The 19,334-nt window shown below is 45.5% G+C and overlaps 1 long non-coding RNA gene across 2 annotated transcripts in view; it reads left to right on the forward strand.

Annotated features, from left to right (window-relative positions):
* LOC144162789 (uncharacterized) overlaps window positions 1-11,850 on the forward strand; it is a 50,930-nt gene extending 39,080 nt beyond the window's left edge. For both annotated transcript variants that reach the window (XR_013320764.1, XR_013320765.1), the window contains exon 4: window positions 67-11,850. This is a non-coding gene — a long non-coding RNA (uncharacterized LOC144162789). The remainder of the gene's footprint in view (window positions 1-66) is intronic.
* Window positions 11,851-19,334: the final 7,484 nt, after the last annotated feature.

Below are 19,334 nucleotides of genomic sequence, written 5' to 3' on the forward strand. Positions count from 1 at the left end.
CGTTTAGCGCGCGTTGTACAGCACCTGACGGCTTTCTCTGAAACAGATGTTTTAAACCCCATGCAGGCGGCGCCCCAAACCGTGCTGTACGCGAGCGGTCCCGATGGAGCTCCGCCTCACCAACAGTTCCCGCCTCCCCAACAGTTACCGCCTCAGCACCCTCAGTGGCCTCCAGGAGCACAAGTACCACACAGCGAGTCCAGGATTCCTGCCCAAGCGCCTCTAGTTCCCAAAGCGGTCACCACGTGGCATACTGGAATCAAGTCCTCCCTACAAAGCAGACTTCCGACATTCTTCTCGGGGCAGTCGCGGCGTTCGAGCGGTTTGACTGTCAACGGCGACGGTGACGTCAACTCCTGCTCCTCAAGTCCATTGTTCGTCTGTGAGCGGGAAGTCGTTTCAATAAGGTTCCCCCGCGACCATTGTGAGGTGGCAAGTGGTGGCCTCAGAAGAGTTGAAGCTTGAGCCGGTTGGCATAAGTTGGCAGTGAAATGAACAGGACAAAGCGAAGACGAGACAGACACAAGTGCGCTGGTCTCGTCTTCGCTTCGTCCCGTTCATTGCGCTGCCCTCTACTCTGAAAGCGGAAGCCTCTGCGTGGGAATTTTGGTGGAGCTTATGTCTTATGTCTATACGGCTTATGTCTATCTACGACTCTATTTCCCTGTTTATCGCACATTTCATACCACCAGAAAAAAACGTTCAATAATAATTACTTATTTCGAACAGCTACAACCGCGCAACGACATTTTCGAGCAAGAAATGTAACGGCAGCAGCCGTCGTAGCTTTTTCCCGAATTTTAGTATCCTTGCCTGGCTTTTGCGAAAATTCAAATTGCAGGGACGTATTAATTACGTAAGCAGAAAGCATGAAATTTCAAAACGCGTTCAAAAAAGTACCTGCGAGCGATATGCCCGGTGCGTCACCTTAGCTACTTCAATGAAGTTGTGGAATTGATTCATTTTTAGACATCGTGACGTATCAATTAGTTTTTGAATTCCTTTGTCAGTGTCCATTATTACCTTTTCGCACGATGCGAACTCACGGACACACCACTACAAAGACTTGTAACTAGTGCTTCAACTATTAACTTCCCTAAGAGTAATCTTGTGCATATGTTTCTTTATTTATTTACAAGTGTCTCTCAGTTTCTTCGATAGGGCATTGAGTAAAATAAGCTAACAAAGACACACGTACAAGTTCTAGCGTGTGTGAGAAGTAATGCGTGCAAGGTGCCTTTAAAAAATCACGCTAAACATAAGAAACACATAAAACAAACGTACACATAACTGCGGATCTCACCTCATGGCAGAACCAAAACTGCAGTTCACTGAACGGATATCGCGTCTGATGAACATTAAATTTTACTGCATTTCCTGTTAACGGTGTCGATCGCATGAAGTCTCAAAGTAGCTAGCCTAACCTCAGGTGGCTTCATTAATTTATATTGTCGATCTCCCTATTCACAAATTATTTGCTTAAAAAAGTATTCACATATATCTTTTTCTTTCCTTTTTTGTTGTTTTTCTAGAAATAACAATTCCCGTGGCCAACGCGCCCTTTACCACTGTGGAAAATCTTTGCGGCGATATATTAATAACAAGGCCACTGCGCTAACATGAGTGCTCACTGTATATGAACTCCGAAATGTGTTGTAGGGAGGTTTTGAATTTGAATCACCCCGAATATGTGTACTCCAGTTACAAGGCCCAATGCAATCCGCGAAATGGAGCGAATCGGTAAACATTCCTGTTGGATACACATAAAGAAGCCCGGGAATCGCGATCTATAGCGTAAGGTCAAAAGGGGAAAATCCCCGCTTCAAGCTTGATTGATTGATTGTGGGGTTTAACGCGCCGACGTTTCATAGGCGATGAGGCGCGCCATAGGGGAGGGCTCCGAATTTAGTTTGACTACCTGGGGATATTTGAAGTGCACCGAAATCTCGGACACACGGGGGTTTTTGCTTTTCGCCTCCACCAGAAAAGCGGCCGCAGTGGCCGGGAATCGAACCCGCGACCTCGTGCTCAGCAGCGCAACGCCTTATCCCCGCTTTACGGGATGGAGCCTTTATAACCCACACTCTCCCTTTTCGGAACCGACTTCCCAAACAACGACAGCGAGCCGCCTCATGACAAATAAATTTTTGTTGGAGAGGCTTATTTCAATACATAGTGTCCTATGTATTTTTCATGCATGCAAACAAAAATTTACGTATCTAAGCTGCAAGGTGCAAAATTATCGATGTATGAAATCTTGATTAGTGCTCCTTCGCTGATTCGAACTGCAGATATCGAAGCATTTCAGGTGGCGAGCACAGTAATGTGACTCAGACAACGCAGTAAACCGTTCATCGGGCAAAGTTCTTTAAAATGTGGGTAAATCGTTGAGCGCAATGCACCAGTACAGGTGTATGTTGAGTGACGGTCAGCAGTATCGGGCCATTAATATTTTAGATACTTTACACAACCTAATTAATACCGTCACTGTAATGGGTAGGCCCAGTACCCATTGGTTCCTCTGTAGGACTCACACAACATGCAGTGAAGGTAAACTTTTGGCTGCGATCTGTCTGGTTGGGAGGCTACAAACGAAAAGCTATAATTACACTGCAAACAATGGTACAATAAATGGCGAGCCAACGTTTCACAACCAGCTTTCTTTCTCAGGGGTGACTGGGGTCAGGCTGCTGCCGCGTTCGATAGCCTTACAATGGGTTAGGTACCTCACAAAGCCCTTCTCTGTCTAGTGCAGACCATGCATGTACACAAAAGTGAGAGTCCCAAGGAAGCGATTAAAGTATTGTGAAGTTCGCTGAATATGCCACCACTCAAGTAGAAGCCTCTTACCCATTTTCGTTCTCGAGGAAGGCCGTCACGACGAAGTCAATTCTGTGGCCGGGTGCATGGCAGTGTTATAGCTATACATGCCGTACGAGTTGACACAATTTCTTTTGGGCGCAACAAAAGCCACCGAAGAAGCCCGCGAGGACACAACGACCAGTCTCGTTCGCCCCATTGTCCCCCATATCAAGGAACAGGCTTGCTCCCTGCACCCTTCCGCGCGTCGCCGTCATACGTAAGGGCCTTAGTCATACCGATGGCGACCCTCTCCAGGAATCGCTCCTTTTTCGCCCCGTTGGCCCCAGCGGCGATTACTCTTAAAGCCGGGTATATTAACACTTCTGACATTGTTGGATGGAGACGTCTCCTCGCCTTCTCCCATTATAATAGGAAGGAACTTTTAATCGGCTGGTGTGGTGAGAGCTGCAACAGTCGTCGCCCACTTTGCACAGTGAAAAAACACAAATGGCACCGTCCGACATAGGAGGCTGGTTCTCCAGCACCCCCCCCCCCCCCCCTCGGTCAATCCCCTTAGCAACGCCCCGGTAAGTGCGATCGCTGATTATTTTTGAGTAGAACCCACATCGAATGCAACGACGACGGGGTGATAGAGAAAATCCGGAAAGGCGAATGCACACGTGCTTTAATTAACGGTTGAGGGGCCGGGGAGGACAGATGAGGGGCCGAGAGGGGCTGGCAGGATGGATCAATTGAAATCAAAGCTCTTCAGTAACACTGAAGAATAAAGAATTGGGACTGTTCATTTGTATATTAAATTTTAAAATTTTGCACGAAAGTAAAATTTGAAAGGTACTCAAATTTCCAACGTTTAACCGTTTTTGCCTGAACAATTTTTTCCGTGGCCGGTTTCACGTAAGCGCCTCATTTCTATTACCGGCTCACGTCAAAATAATTCCGAAGGGCTTTAATATCGTTGCCGTAATGAGCTCGGCCCCTTGGCCAGAAAGGACGGGGACTTAATCCCCTCACCACGAGCCCCATAAAAAAAGAACAAGACACTGAGGTTGTTTAAAAAGCGTTTGCAAGCTTTTTTCGACTTCAGTGAAATTTCTGGTCATCCTTGCAGCCTCTATTATGGTTTATGCATGGTTCACGAACCCGATTACGTACAGCCTCGGCTCCCCGTTTTGCCTCACGAGGGCAGAATGGAAGGGGGCAGGTGCAAGGTTCCTGGACTGGGATGTTTAGGTGACACCAGAGGAGACGCGACACACGACCCGCTGGAGGCGAACCACGTGCCTAGCGTGGAATTACCGCGCTCCTGGAAACAATTTCAACTGCTAGAGCTGCTTACGCAGCGCGGTTGGCCAGCGAGATATGACTCTCCCCCCACTGTTTCTAGCAGCCGCCTCGGCAGCTCCCTCTCTTCCGCAAGCGTGTCAGCTCAATAATAGCGTTTCGGTTCCATTGCGACCAATTAATTATGGGCATATCGTGAAAGATTCATTCACTAGTGCTCCTTTCTGATCCGCCAGCCTCTCCCCTTCCTGCCTCTTTTTGCCAGTTACAGCCTCCATTTTTTCCTTCGTGACCCAAGACAAAAAGGTCGCGTCGCTTTTACCGCCTTGTACCGAATAAACTAAACTGAAACATCCTGACCGCTCAAATTTCTATTTATATTGAACCCTGCTCTAAGTTTTGTGTAAAGGGTTTCTCAGTTTCTCATTTGAAAGACAAACGTGGAAATGATGTTTTTGTCCACCCATTGCAGAAACAGCAGGGGTACCAGTAACGTAATTAAAAAATCTAATAAAACAAAGGTGATCGAAAACACGGGAAAGATTAATTGATTGTAGGGTTTAACGCGCGGACGCAACGCAGGCGATGAGGCCAGGCGCAGGCCCTCCAATACGGTAGTGGAGGGCTCCATATTAATTTTGACCACATGGGGATCTTAAACGTGCGCAAAAGGCAGTTTTAGCATATCGTTACCGTGTTTGCGTTACCGTTTACCGTGTTACCGGAAGCGCTGGCTACAGTAAAGCCTGTGCCGGTAAGTTACCGTTCGCGGTAACTCTTGCGCTGCGCAGTCTACTCCCGCAAACACGGTAAACGGTAACGTAAACACGGTAACGATATATGCTAAAACTGCCTAAAATCTCGTGCACATTGGCGTTTTTGCTTTTCGCCTCCATCAGAAAAGCGGCCGCTGCGGCTGGGAATCGAACCCGAACCCTCGTGCTAAGCAGCACAACGCCTTAGCCACTGAGCCACCGCGGCGGGTAACACGGGTGAAGACGCGTCAACATATACTAGCAGAGTTTTGATTGTAATGCATGGCAGAGACAATGTAGAATGAAGCTAAGTGTAGGTTAGGTTAATGCGATGGCCAGTTAAGAAAAATAAACCCCGAAAACTACAATGAAAGCCACAAAACCACACTTTCGATAAAACGGACATAGGTGGTTGGGTGTAGCACGCCGGGATACGGCCCGTTTGTCACATGGTGTTTCGTCATAGGCCGGTTCCTAATATGCCGTTTGGTTACATAGGATCATTCGTCATAGGCCGGTATGTAATAGGCCGTTCGGTCACTTAGGGTCATTCGTCATAGGCCGGTTTGTCACTTGGGAAAGTTCGTCACAGGTGCACAAAATGAATATCCACCTGTTTTTTTTTTCGACTCGAAAGAGAGAAGCGAGGCACAGGTTTAGTTAGTTTTTTTTTGCACTTTGGGCCGTACGTATATCTAAAAACGCCTATCTAGCCAGAAAATGTATGACTCGTTGATTTCTTCGTTTCTTTAGCGGTCCACCCTGACCAGCATTTTATAAAACAGATAAACGACAGCAACTATTTTTTTTTCACTTTACAGAAACTACAATAACAGTTGCGTAATTAAGTGTAACCACAGGGGCAAAAAAACCTGTGTGTTCCTAACGTAATGAAGAAAGTTGTGGGCATTGCTTTCTCCTGATAACACAACGCACACACCACGTCATTATCAATTCATTACCGAAGGCACCTGTTGTAAATTGTCGCACGCTTCTGTCCCGGCCTCATCGTCGTTAGCAGTTTCTATGCTGAGTTTACTGAGTTTGTGAATCGGTTGTTGAACAGGCTCTTGTATAATATTCAAAGCTATATTTTTGCCAGGCCTGCTCTCTTGTGACTTTCAGCGTTCTGCAAGAAATATACGTATCATAATTTGGGGGACGGGAGGTTGTTTCTATCAGAGATAAATGGCACCTGCAGCTCCAACCACCAGTATATCTTAAAGACGATAATCTTTTTTGCGCTCATTAAGCGCGGAAAGTTTGGTCTCTCTCTACGTCTGTTTGTCAGCCTGTCTTTCTGTCCTTCGATTCAGCCGCCCGGCCAAAGTTAATGCAGAGGAGAGTTCTAAACAATTAAGTCCGGTGGCAATGTCAATACTTGTGATTATTGTTGAGCCCAAACAAAACATTAAACATATTTGAAATAAAACACCAATACATGACAGATATTTGCATTGTTCCTTAGAAAAATTCGAAATGAGTAGTCCTTGAGAAGTTGATTATCTGTACGTATGCTGCAGAAAACATTATTACACAGCATTTCCAACTTCTGATAAAACAAACACTGCAAACCCATCGCAGCCCCTGCTAACAACGAAGCCGGGACGGAAGCGTGCGGCAATAAAAAGAGAGAGAGAGAGAGAGAATTATTTATTGCATGGAAAGAAAGCACAGAGAGGTCGGCCTGATCGTATAGTCTCTGACCTGCTACTTTGTGTGGGGGTGGGCAAGGGGGAAAGAGCATAGATGGAGAGGGTGACGGGTATGACGAATATATTAAGCGCCTTCCGTAATGCATTTCTAAAAACGTCTTATTAAGCACTTGCGTTATCAAAAAAAGCAACGCATACAAATGCGGAATGCCGAGAAATTGCCCTACATCATTTAGCGGTCTAAAAAGGCACAGGTTCCTTTTCCCGTGCAGTGGCCCTCATTTCCGCAGCCTTTGTCGTAGGGGATCCGCAAAGTGTGAAAATAAAATAATTGCTCTCACTGATTTTTGAAAAAAAAAGCGATATAAGTCGTCAAAACCCGACCGAGGAAATACGGTGATACTGTCACTGATTTGTTATATAAAATACTTAATATGTCGCTAAAAATAGAATAATGAACAATTAGGTTTTATAAATGCTACAAATATCCCAGCTAACATTCAACAAATAAACAGAAGTTTTTTTGGGTAGGCCGCACAACCAACTGCTGGCCTAAAATAACGCAGAACTGCGAACAAGAACATCTGTAATAATTAGGTACGAATTGCGTGCTCGCAACCACCACGTAAACAACGCGCGCAGCCTACAGCGCATGCCGGAATTCGCCTTTGTACCGAAACACCCGTGTCCCGAAAGGTCCTTGTCCCGAAACGCCCGTGTCCCGAAAGGTCTGTGCACCGAAAAGGCCGTACCGAAACGCACTGTACCGAAACGTCCTGCACCGAAAAGACCGGAGCCGAGCGGGGCCTTGGCCTCCGCGATCGGTTGCCGGCGGCCCGCCACCGGCGGCCGACCGCGGAGGCTATGGGGGCTGTAGAGGATGCCGGCCACTACGAGAGAGGGCACCACACGTTCCCACTGTCTAACCTGGCATCAGACTCCAGACAAAAAGTGCCCAGTAACAATTTTCTGTGAACCAATCACGTGGAATTTTATGGCGTCTTGAAGTTAACATACTGTAGTAGTCAAATCCGGGAGAGCAATTCGATATCTGATCTTGCAGCGACAGAGTGCTCGATTTAGGAGAGCCAAGTGGTCCATTTTTCAGAGACTGCCCATAGACGCCATTGACAAAACGTTATATGCCCAGGTAACATCCATCGTTCGAGTTACATGATTGAAAATATACAGTAATGGAGAGTGAAAGCTGTTCTGCATACAACCGGGAGAGCAATTAGCTCACTGGTTTGGGTGAGGAGCTATTGATTATTCATTTTTCGCTCCCTTCAGTTACGGAGCGTCGCGCCGCCACACGCCGACAGAGGCGCTGCTCTCCGCGGAGGCGCTTGGGCAGGAATCCTGGGTTCGACCCTCACAGCCGCCAGCTGATTCCAGCATACTGCTGCTCGTGCCATAGAAGGCGTAATGAACCGAAATGAACCGAGCAATCCGAAATGAACCAAGCAACTAACGCCCAAATAAGTTTTAAATACCCACGATACTCTTCCAAATCTCACTGCCTCCTTTAAGGGCATTCCTTGTTGGTGAGGCGGTAATTCCTCAATTGTTCTTGCACTTCCCTCGCCAATTCGGGGTTAGAGATCTTTCCTTATTTTCCTCTGCTCTTATACCAGCCAGCCCAATCAGTGTCTGCGCTGCGGCACCTTGAGAGAAAACTAAACGAAACAACACAACAGCCTTAACGGCGTGGGATTACAAGCTTGCTTTCTCGAATTTCCATTAGGTGACAAAAACGCTGCCACCACGAGAGCGGTTCACACAGAGCCCTTTCCCCAGCCGCAACTCCAGACTTTCTACCTACCGAACATACTACCACGAGCTCTCTGGAGATCTAAGTGCATGTGTAGGAACTCAAGCGATGCTTTCAAGAAGCACGAGCAGAAACTCTAAACAATTCTTGTCTTTTTAACACTCATTTACAAATGTCGTCCTATACCGGTTTTCCCCTTAAGCAAGACGAAGACTATAAAGGAAAGTTCGACATCTACCTAAATGCAGCCATACGGCTACAAAGGAAAGCTATGCAGCTTTCTGAGAAACTTCGCAGTTGAAGAAAAATTCGTCCTGGTCCAGGATTCGAACCCGGGACCACTGCTTAACCGGAGCAATCGCTCTTCCGACTGAGCTAACCAGGAGGCTAGTCGTTTGTAGCGCGAGAGCGAATTGATCAACAACTCGAAGTGAAGGACGGGTGTTAATCAGACAGATTTAGGGGAAACCCCCAAGCTGGAGTAAGTTTCTGTAAAGGAAAGTTTGACATCCAACATATTAGATTTTTGTCGTGACTCAGTGACCACCAACCCAGGAGGACATTTTACAGACAACTTTTAGTACTCACGAAAGTGTGCTGCGCAGTGGAATAGTATAGCCGGGTCGATGACCCTGTATTGGTGAAATGGAGTAGCCGGGAGCAGATCCGCTTCCAACCTCTCCACTCAATAAACCAGTTAAACCACCACCACCACCACCTAAATGCAGCCAACTTGCAGAGCCGAAATGCAACTTACTCCACCTTGGGGATCTCCCCTAAATCTGTATAATTAAGACAGACTAATAACACCTGCCTAAATTAACGTCAAACAATCATTCATTCATTTATTCATTGATGTATTCATTAATTTATTTGGCACGACCTGGGGGCGCCTCGGTTATGGTCAAGTGACTAAGTTTAAGGAGTGCCGAGTCGTCTGCCTTCTACAATCCCATACAAAAATGCCTTATGGGCGTCTATTGAAAAATGTATGGTGAGCTATGGCCGCCTATGGGTCTCTATGGTCACCCATAAAAAGGCATAAATTAGGCTATAGCCAGCTATTGAAGTTTTTATAGATCCTGCACTAAAGACTGTAAACCATACAATTCTCTTTAGACGATTATAGAACATCCTAGTGTGTTTAGTCTATAGAGTCACAGCTATTCAGGTAACTGTAGCCAGCTAAAGAAATATGTATGGCTTTAGTTCTATAGACCAGCCACGGCAAAGCTCTTTTGTCTGGCTATAGACCCTTTTTTAGCTTGAAGTCTACAGACTCAAAACCATTCAGCTGTCTTTTGCCAGCTATTGAAAAGAGTTCGTCCTAAAGCTATAGAGAGAAAGCCATAAAAGCTCATTCGGCTGGCTATAGGCCGTTGTTTCGCTCTAAGTCTACAGACTTCAAACCATTGAGCTGTCTTTTGCCAGCTATTGAAAAGAGTTCGTCCTAAAGCTATAGAGAGAAAGCCATAAAAGCTCATTTGGTTGGTTATGGGCCGTTCTTTAGCTCTAAGTCTAGAAACTTGAAACCATACGGATGTCATCTGCCAGCTATTGGAGAGCATTTGTTTTAAAGCTAAAGTGAGGCAGCCATAAGAGCTTCTGCGGCTGGGTACAGTACAATATATAACTGTAAACCTTTAGACGTGTGATAATTAGGCAACATTTTGCCCGCATTAAGAAAGCGTTTGGCGCAGAACTTACAAGCCTGCATCCATAAAGGCTTCTTTAGCTAACTACATAGTAACATAAGGCTCCAAGTTTCCAGCCGCTAATCGAAAAGTGTTAGCTATAAAGGTATAATTCGAGCAACCATTAAATCCTATTCTGCTGGTTTCAATATGACTTATGACGCAAAATTCATATACTCATGATTTACCTAGCTACATCTACAACACAGATTGGATAACGATGATGAGGTTGATCGGCCGGTTATATGAGCGTATTTGTTCAATAAGGTTAGGTACTTATTATACCAACAATACGGGAAAAGTACAATGAACAGAAGCTACTGATTAACGCTCAAATTCAGGTTGCAACTTTGGATACTGCGCGTCCGCAAAGCTTTCAAATGAACGTTGACCGAAAGACGTATAATTTCGTAGAATTATTCCTCTGTGGCCCTTCGCTGCCGCGGTCAAGTGAAAAAGCGGGCTTCTCTGAAAACGGCCCTCACAGCGTCGAAGCAGATTGGAAGTAACTTTCGCGGCCCACGGTACGCTCTCTCAGAAATATGGTGGAAGCTGCGAACAACCGCATTCTTTCTCCCGCGGACCCCACTTTCAGATTAGTCATTGAGAAAGGGGGAGAGCGACCCACGCCGGACCGAAGGAGGCGCGGTGAAGAAATTCTGGGAAGCGATGAAAGGGTAGAGGGGACACCCCTGCTTCCTGTTTTATTTTCTGTTGTTTGTTTGGCATACTGGTTTTGGCGATGGGTACCTAAGGACACGGCCGTGCGGCCCGCGCTGTGTTAGTATTCCTGCGCGCAGCAATGCTAGTGACAGACAATGTTCCCTGAGTACTGAGAACAGATACAACCTTTTTCGGATGAAGAAAACAAAACGTTAAGCGATCTTGTATTTACAAAAAAAAATAATTACCAGCGAACAAGTTAGAAAAAGATCGAATGATGGGCATGTATCTCCGCACTATTTGCTATCGCGATGGACCCGCTTATACCTGGATGTACTCAGTCAGCCACATTTCGTCTCCTTGCTCATGTGCGCGGGCATGGCACGTGTTGCCTGGTGCTGGGAATTTCGACTCGACGGCAATGTGCTCGTGTAGATGGTGTGACGCCAAGCAAATGTGTCGCTTTTTGGTGTCGTGAATTTCGGTGTTTACGGTGACAGTGTTACGATTAATTCAACATCAACTTCAAGTCATGCGAAAATGGATACCTGCGATACTGTGACAGGAATTTCATCGTACGCAAAACTCTAGGGTGAGTGATCTTACGAACAGAAGAGACTCTATAGTGCGAGAAATGCAGGACTTTTTTTGGTGTTCACGAATACTTTTCTAAACTACCCTGCACCACATGGGCACTGCAACGTAGACAGAAGTGAAGATTTGGCCGCGGTGATGTGACGAAAATAATTTTTTGGCGAACTGAGAAAACTTACAAGGAACTAATTGAGTGAACTTGGAAAAACGTTTTTTTTTATCATTGCATTGTGTGCGACCATCTTCATTGTTTTATTGATAGTGCATTTCCATTTTAGCCACCGAACTTGCAGCTGTGTGCGTTGAGTACTGAGTGTAATGAACGACTTCTGAGTGCTTTCTTTTCTGTGGACTACCCAGCACCTGTAGGTATTTGTGTCTCGGCGGACGCTCGCGGGGAATGTGCCGCGTAGTGTAGCTGTCGAGCGAGTCACTTAAGCGCGAGCCAGAGTGTTGGAATGCGTGTGCTGTGTTTCGATCGGCGTATGTGAACAACTGTTTACTGGTGGTGAAGTAGCGTAGATAGTAGCCATTTATGTGATGAATGGAATGAATAAACCCCTTGATTTTGCTTTCCTTGAATGCCTGTGTTTAAGCCTTTTGTGAATGAAAACTGGCGAAGTGTTTGCAATCGCAACCTCGCACTCCCCCTATATTGCTGAAGTGTTCACGGAGCATATATTACAGAATGCACCTAAGTGCCACAGGACAAGTTCTAGCGATCGGCAAGGCTCTATGCCGGCATGGCAGCGTGTTAATAATTTCTCAGCGGCTGCTGCTGTCGCTGTGTTTCAAGTAGTGGTGATTCTCTTCTGGCTGCAGCTCATGCAAAAATATTGTATGGTCGGCTATTGAAAAACCTTCTTATGGTTGTCTTTAGCTATTTGGCCCAATTATCTTTAGACATTTCTATGGCTGTCTTTAGCCATTCCTATCGACATTCCTATGGGTGTCTTTAGATTCTTCTATAGCCATAGCGATATCGAAAGAAGAGCTAAAGACAGCCATAGAACCGGCTATAGAGGAAGCTAAAGACACCCATACGGATTTCAATACGAATAGCTAAAGACACCCATAGGAATGTCGATACGAATATCTAAAGACACCCATAGGAATGTCGATACGAATATCTAAAGACACCCATAGGAATGTCGATACGAATAGCTAAAGACAACCATATAACCGGCTATAGAAGAACCTAAAGACACCCATAGGAATGTCGATAAGAATAGCTAAAGACAGCCATAGAACCGGTTATAGAAGAAGCTAAAGACACCCATTGGAATGGCGATACGAATCGCTAAAGACAGCCATAGAAAAGTCTAAAGATTATTGGGCCAAATAGCTAAAGACGACCATAAAAAGGATTTTCTATAGCCGACCATACAATATTTTTGTATGGGATGCTTGGGAAGTTCACCCGGCTGGCACGGGAAATCTCCACTCTGAAAAGGTGCGGCTGCAAAAAAACGCAGGAACTTTTCACCGCAGCGATGGCTCAGAGCTACAGCACTCGCCTCGTGTGCGGGAGGTACCAGGTTCGAATTCACGTACAGCCAGGCACCCACTGGCTTCTTTATTGGGAAGCAGGAGTCCCTGTTCGAGTGCCGACTTTTGAAAAACGAATTCGGGTTTGGAAAGCTGCCTTTACCCTTGCGAGGGGCCCCTGACCTTTGTCGATATGGCGGGGCCACTGATCTACACTAGAGTTGCTGGATGGTGCTTCGAGCTCTCCGGCGCGCGGCCGCCGGAAGTTCTAGCGCTAGTCCCGGAAGTCGGGCAAACGGACAGCGTTCCACCATAGCGCATGCTACGTATAGGCTGGTTTCGTGCGCATTCTGCCAAAAATGCCTGCTTGTTGCGCCGTCAACTGCACAAGCAGACCGGAGAAGTCGTGTGGGAACACGTTCCACTTGGAAGTATCACAATATCCTGTACGACGTGCGTGATACGCAGCGAAACGCAAATGTACGTCATATCAGTGTCGTTTTTAAGCTGTGGCTCTTGCTACGCAGAGTACCTCGCTCTAAGCCGGATTTATACTGGCGTTGGGTAGCAAACTTGAGAAGGGACCAATGGGCTCCATCCCCAGGCAGTAGGCCCTGCAGTGAACTGTTTTGACAGAACGGGCGCACGAACTCGGCAACAGGCTGACGCCGTGCCGACGTTGTTTTCTTGATTGATTGTATGGCTTAACGCACCCACGCAACGCAGGGGATGAGGCGCGCCGTAGTGGATGGCTCCGGATTAATTTTGACCAACTGGGGATCTTTCACGTGCGCCGAAAGCTCGTACACACGAGCGTTTTTACGTTGTTTCCTTTCCCGAAGCATCTGGAAAAGGTATAGTACGACATGGCTGGGCATTTTGGTACAGCGGCCCTGAAAAAAAAAAGAATACTGTTCGGCCATCGCAGTACACTCGTTTAGCGTTCGTATAACTTCCCGTGCAGTTGATGCTACGTTTATTAGACACTGATATCACCTGCATGGGTGCTACCTTCTTGCGTAGTATATTTGCAGAGTCGCTTTAAAAAGATGCCCCGCAAATTAGCACGGAGCAAAATAAAATGTACATGCAGCTGTGAAAAGCTGTGGTTGAGAAAGAATTGTTTTGCAAACTTACTCTGAAAACCATGTACTGTAAGCTATGACACGTAATTGGAAAAACGTCTCCACTACGTTACAAAGCGCGAGGGCTTAAAATTTAAGTACCCCATTTTTTTCTTCGAATTTGTAAAATGCTGCTATCTACGTCATGTATCTCAGTGGTGCTCTGATATCTGTCTGAGATGCTCGTGGTATAATTACCAAACACACATATACTTGAATTCGTACTGTAAAGGGTTCCGATGTGCTGACCTTCAAAGGTAAAACAGGAGCAAGCTGCGCCCAGTCAATTTCAGGTTTTTTTTGTGGGCACGTAGAAAACCTCAGATCGGTTCTTCTGTTTCAGGCAGCTTCCTCCGTGTTGATATCGAACTCGCTTAGCAGGTGAATTTTCGGATAATCCAATTCCTTTCACGGCTGTTAATTTATTTTTTACGACTACTACAAGTCCCTTCACGACGGTTAATTTATTGTAAGACGTGCATATTAACGCGAATCATTAAGTCCACTCGCTAGCATGAATCCCGTTCGAGCTGCGTCCTCTTCCCTCAAACCAAGACCCAAGTGACATTTTTGTTCTCCTTCGCAATAAAACTCTGCTTCATATTAACGTCGCATGTTTCGGTAAAGCATAAGTTGCAATCTCAACGCAATGTGTATAGTCAAAATGCAATACAGTGAGAACAAAATGCCAAAATGCGCCAATGGTGACGCTTATCAGCGGTTTAGAAGCGTAGCAGACCACAGACTTCCCGGAGGAGCCGTTGAACTTCCGGCAGCCTTGTGCGCGCCCGGCCGCGACAGCAGCGTAGTCGCGTTTAGCAACAAAGTGGATATCAGTGGGCGGGGCCGTCGCCCATCATTCCGCGTTGCCGCATTGCCGGTGTGAAAGGGTCTCGCGGTATGTCCTGCCTCAGGCGGTTGAGAGTTGAGCCCCCACCGTGGCTGTGGAAGGCACCATGTGCATTCGTGTGCCTTGGAGGCGCCGGGCACCTACCAGTAAAATATGTAAAAGCGACTCTTCGGCCTGGCGCTCAGCCCTTGTGGTGGGCTGCAACTCTTGGAGAATACACCCGGCTTGCACGGGAAATCACCCCTATGATTGATTGTTCACTTGATTGATTGTTTACTAGGGCGCATCCCTGCATCCAACCATACACCAGATGTCCGCAAGGTTAAAAAACCGCAGTGTCTAGAGTTACGTCCGACGGAAGCTAAAACCGAAACCTAAAAATATGTACCATGGAACTTTAGTATATATTATTTTCAGTTACATCCGAAGGACCGAAAAATTTAAAATAAAATCTTAACTGACAAAACTTTCAGCCAATGTGTTAAGTTATGTCCTACAGAACACATACTTTAAAATTAAAATTATGTGCGACAGAAATTCATGCCAGTGTTTTGAGTTACTTCCGGCGTAACAGCCTGTAAACGAAATTGAAGTTACGTTCGACGTATGCCACAGTAAAAATTTAAGTCCGAAATGGAGATTAAACCGACGTAAGACGTAAGGTAAGCAGTGAAAAACGTTTACAGCTGTCGCTACTAATTACCGCCAGGTTCAATGAAATCTACGCAAATCATTGCAAGGGTCCGTTGTTCGATACGTGACATCAAATTCGCAAAAAACACGAACAATACGGGACAATCTGGGATGGCCGCTTTTACAGGGAAGGCGCAAATACATGCGCCTGAAACTTTTGCACAAAATTTTATAGGTGCCACAGGCTTAAGGAAAGAAACCTATATGTAGATCCTACCGATAGATCTGCTCGCGTAGATAATTCCCTGAAGGATAAAGAACATATAGGTTATAGCTGTCGGATCAACCTCTATAAACTTTCTTTTTTTCCCAAGGACAGCCCTTGGTTGGAATAGTCTCCCAGAGGAATTTGTATTGTCGTGTCCCACTTCCTTTGATACAGCCCTTGGAGAATTCTTGTTTAACTAGGTTTTATGCGACATATGTGTAAAATTTCACCTTTAGCTAACCATTGCAACTTGTGTCAACCTGTTATAGTTGTGCCTTTTACTGTCTTTCTTGAATGTTATTCATGTTTAATGTGTTAGCTCTTATTTTAATATTATGTTCTATTGCTTTTTCATGTTGTACCACCTGTATCATCCCCTTAGCGGTGTGTTGTTTAGTCTTATTTATGTTTAGAGTGTTGATGTTATCTATTGTTCTTACATTGTTTGTTGCTTTTTATGTTGTATTATACGACCTGTATCTTTTATTGTTTGTTTCTCCGGTACAATAATACCCAGTAGGACGCTGAAGGTATCTGAATAAATAAATAAATAAATAAATAAATGTTGCTCATATACGGCCGAACCGGTACGGAAGTGATAAATAATACTTCAAACGCTTACGTCGGTCCATCCTGTCATCGTAGATTGGGTGAAACTTTAGGACTAGTATTTCATGCAGTAATGAGAAAATATTCCCCTTTGGTGGAATGGTTTGTAGCGTGTTACTTCCACCCGTAAATGAGGCGATGTGAGTTAGAATTAAACCTGAATCATTCCAGTTCTCTCTTAAAATATTTTTATACGAATAAAACTGTACCTGTTTGGAAATCCAGCATACGAAAGAAAAGGAGAGGTCGGGATTTACAAAATAGGGCCTCTTGTCCAGGGCGGTGGAGTTCCAGTTCATAGCGTCTGCAGCTATTGCTGAGAACAACGTGTACTCGGCCGTGGGCCAAATGAGGGTTAGAACAGGGAATGCCTGAGTACTCTCTTATTTTTCCCAGGAAACAAGAACTCTCAAGGACATTAGTTTTCGTGGCTTGCTTACTAAAGAAAAATATGTCTTATGAGAGCGCCAACTGTTATCGGTAGACGGGGTAGTTAATACGCCATATTTAATTGTGGCGCATACCGTCACTTTATACGCAGATGTCAGTAAAATGATAGCCAGTGAAGAAAAAAAGATGAAATGTTGTCTTGGAGGAAGTGGTTCACACGCATTTCTTGTCCGGGAATTAAGAACATTCCAAGCTTTAATCTCTGCGTTCATAGAGGTACATACTGAAATACGTATAGTAGTACCAAACTATATGTTTGCGTATACACTGCAAAGAAAATACATGGGTGGACACGCGGTGAATGAAAAAGCATGAAATAAACTTGATATTAAAGTGCAGAGATATGAAGTGATTTTTTCATTTATGCCTCTATTTGTCGGCAAACCTGATGCGCATTTTTTGAGGAAGCTGCAACAAGGCTGTCTGCCCCGGCTGATACTAAGTCGACGCTGCGATGGGTGATGAAGAAAAGTCGGCAGCGCTGCCTCCCCGCACTGTTGTACGGAACGGCGTTCCTGGAACTGTTCCTCTTGGGAAGGACAGAGGAACGCTACCGTTCCGTTAGGGGTTTGTGGTATAATGATGGCAACTCGTTAGGCTTACGAAGCAACAACGCGGGAACAACGGCGTCCCTTCTGTAAACGTGCCATATATCTATAGGATTTGGCTGCTGTTGACGCACTAGTACAAAAAGGCACAGACCGCTGCTGTGTTTGTCTTTCCATAGCCTGCCAAATTTTGTCGCCCTTCTGCGGAACGCGCTTCCTCGAAGGTCAAAGGCAGAAGAATAACCCCGCATAGGGCCGCATCTCTCGGCAGGCTGCACACGGCCCTCAGGGCCTTTTCGCAACGGCGGGTGCAAACCCCAAAGAGACACGTGCATTGGTGCCCCTTTAAATAGCGCCACAGGACATAATGTGAAAAAAGAATGCCGGCTGGGACAGACTGCGGTGATTTCAGGACTGCCTGCGGTCTTGGCAATCGAAGGTTAGTTACCTAGAAGATGACCTGGGCAGAAACAGTCAGAACAGGTCGGTATTGCATCCAGTGCATATTGAGCAATCGTTACACGTATGGTGTGTTTTATGAAATCAAATCAAATCAATAGGAAAGGCGCGGACGTCCTCGTCTGTCAGTGTTGACTTTAGAACGCGTCGGCACGCAACCCTTTCTGGCCAAGGCGCGGTGCGAAAGTATTGGACAGGTGCGTACGACCACTTCGTCGGCATGTTCATCTGCGCGTCTGGGATTTGCAAGCCGTGCAGCGCGCATCGCACACGCCGTTGAAGTGGCATGCACGTACGCGGTGCGTCATATACAGTTAGGAATGTCTACCGAAACTATCACCGCTTGCCTGTCACTTAACTTTAGTGCTTTTTTCTTGAGTTTTTTAGTTTTCTTGAGTTTTTTTCTTGATGTTTTTTATGACTAGGCCACAAAGAGGGAGCTGGGTAGCCTTCAAGGTTGTCCCATGATGGTCATTCCTGTTTACATCCCCCATGCCGGCATGCTAGCCTACAGCATATGAAGTTCAGTTAGACATGTCTGAAGTATGTCGGGTGCTAAATCGAAACATTTGTGTAGGAGCGTTCATTTTGGTTTTACCGCCAGACTATCTGCTTCCGGCGGTATTTGTATTTGAATAAGATGCGTAGCTCGAAGTGAGTTTTACCTTTTTTCACTTTATTTCGTTTCAGGATTGTCCGACAGTTTATTTTAATTAAGAAAAACCAAATGTAACGTTAATGTAGCGACAAGTTGTAATGTTGGAAATGCAACTGGACGCGTTTCTTTCGCAATGAACTTGCAACGGGAACTGGTTTCAAACTTTGGAAGGAACGAGGAAAGAGCTTTCGTTCCTGTTTGAGAGGAAGCTGTAAGACCATTGCTTTCTAAGAGGAAATGGTACGACACTGCCGCCCCTCCCTTTTTATAAGGTGCCGACTGCCGGGTGCGGCGTCCTCTGTTGCTTTGTGATATTCCGGATCGCCTACGTAGTGTTCCGTACGGCGGATGTGCCCATTTTAATTGGTATTTCACACTCTAAATTTTACTGTGAAATGCCTCACCGGAAGTTACTCAAATCATTCCCTTGACGTTAAGTCAAATGTGACTTTAATTTGCAATTTTGGGTTCCGTTGAACGTAACTGTAGACACTGGCTAAAAGTTCGGCATGAAAAAACCTCTCTTTTTAATTTCGGGTTCCCTCAGAGGTAACTCTAGACACTGCACAGGAAAAAAAAATTACAGAAGAAATGGAGCTTGCTGGTAAGCTGCTGTAACCTCGCATGACAAGAATAAGGCGAGGCTCATAAATTTTGTAGAGACACAGAAGAAAACGACCACGCACGTATGTACACAGTTATCGTTTTTCGCTGCCTTACTGTTGAACGGATTGCTCAAAACATTTATGCATACTTCAAATCTGCATACTGTGCCAACATTTTGTTGTCAATGCTAATGATGCATTCAAGAGCTCGTTCCTGCCATCACTCTTGTCTCCTAGTAGCATATCACTGCCTCTTTTGACGCCATTTCTGGTGTTCATCCTGAACACGTTATCGAGAAACGCATTCTTTGAGTTTGAAACGCTGTAATTAGATCAGTTTGTTATTAATAACACAAATATGAAAAATACTATACACAATTTAAGGAAACATTGATATTTATCAACA

This window comes from Haemaphysalis longicornis, unplaced genomic scaffold, assembly GCF_048455015.1.
Source record: "Haemaphysalis longicornis isolate Haplotype H1 unplaced genomic scaffold, Haemaphysalis longicornis Haplotype H1 scaffold_12, whole genome shotgun sequence".
NCBI lineage: Eukaryota > Metazoa > Arthropoda > Arachnida > Ixodida > Ixodidae > Haemaphysalis > Haemaphysalis longicornis.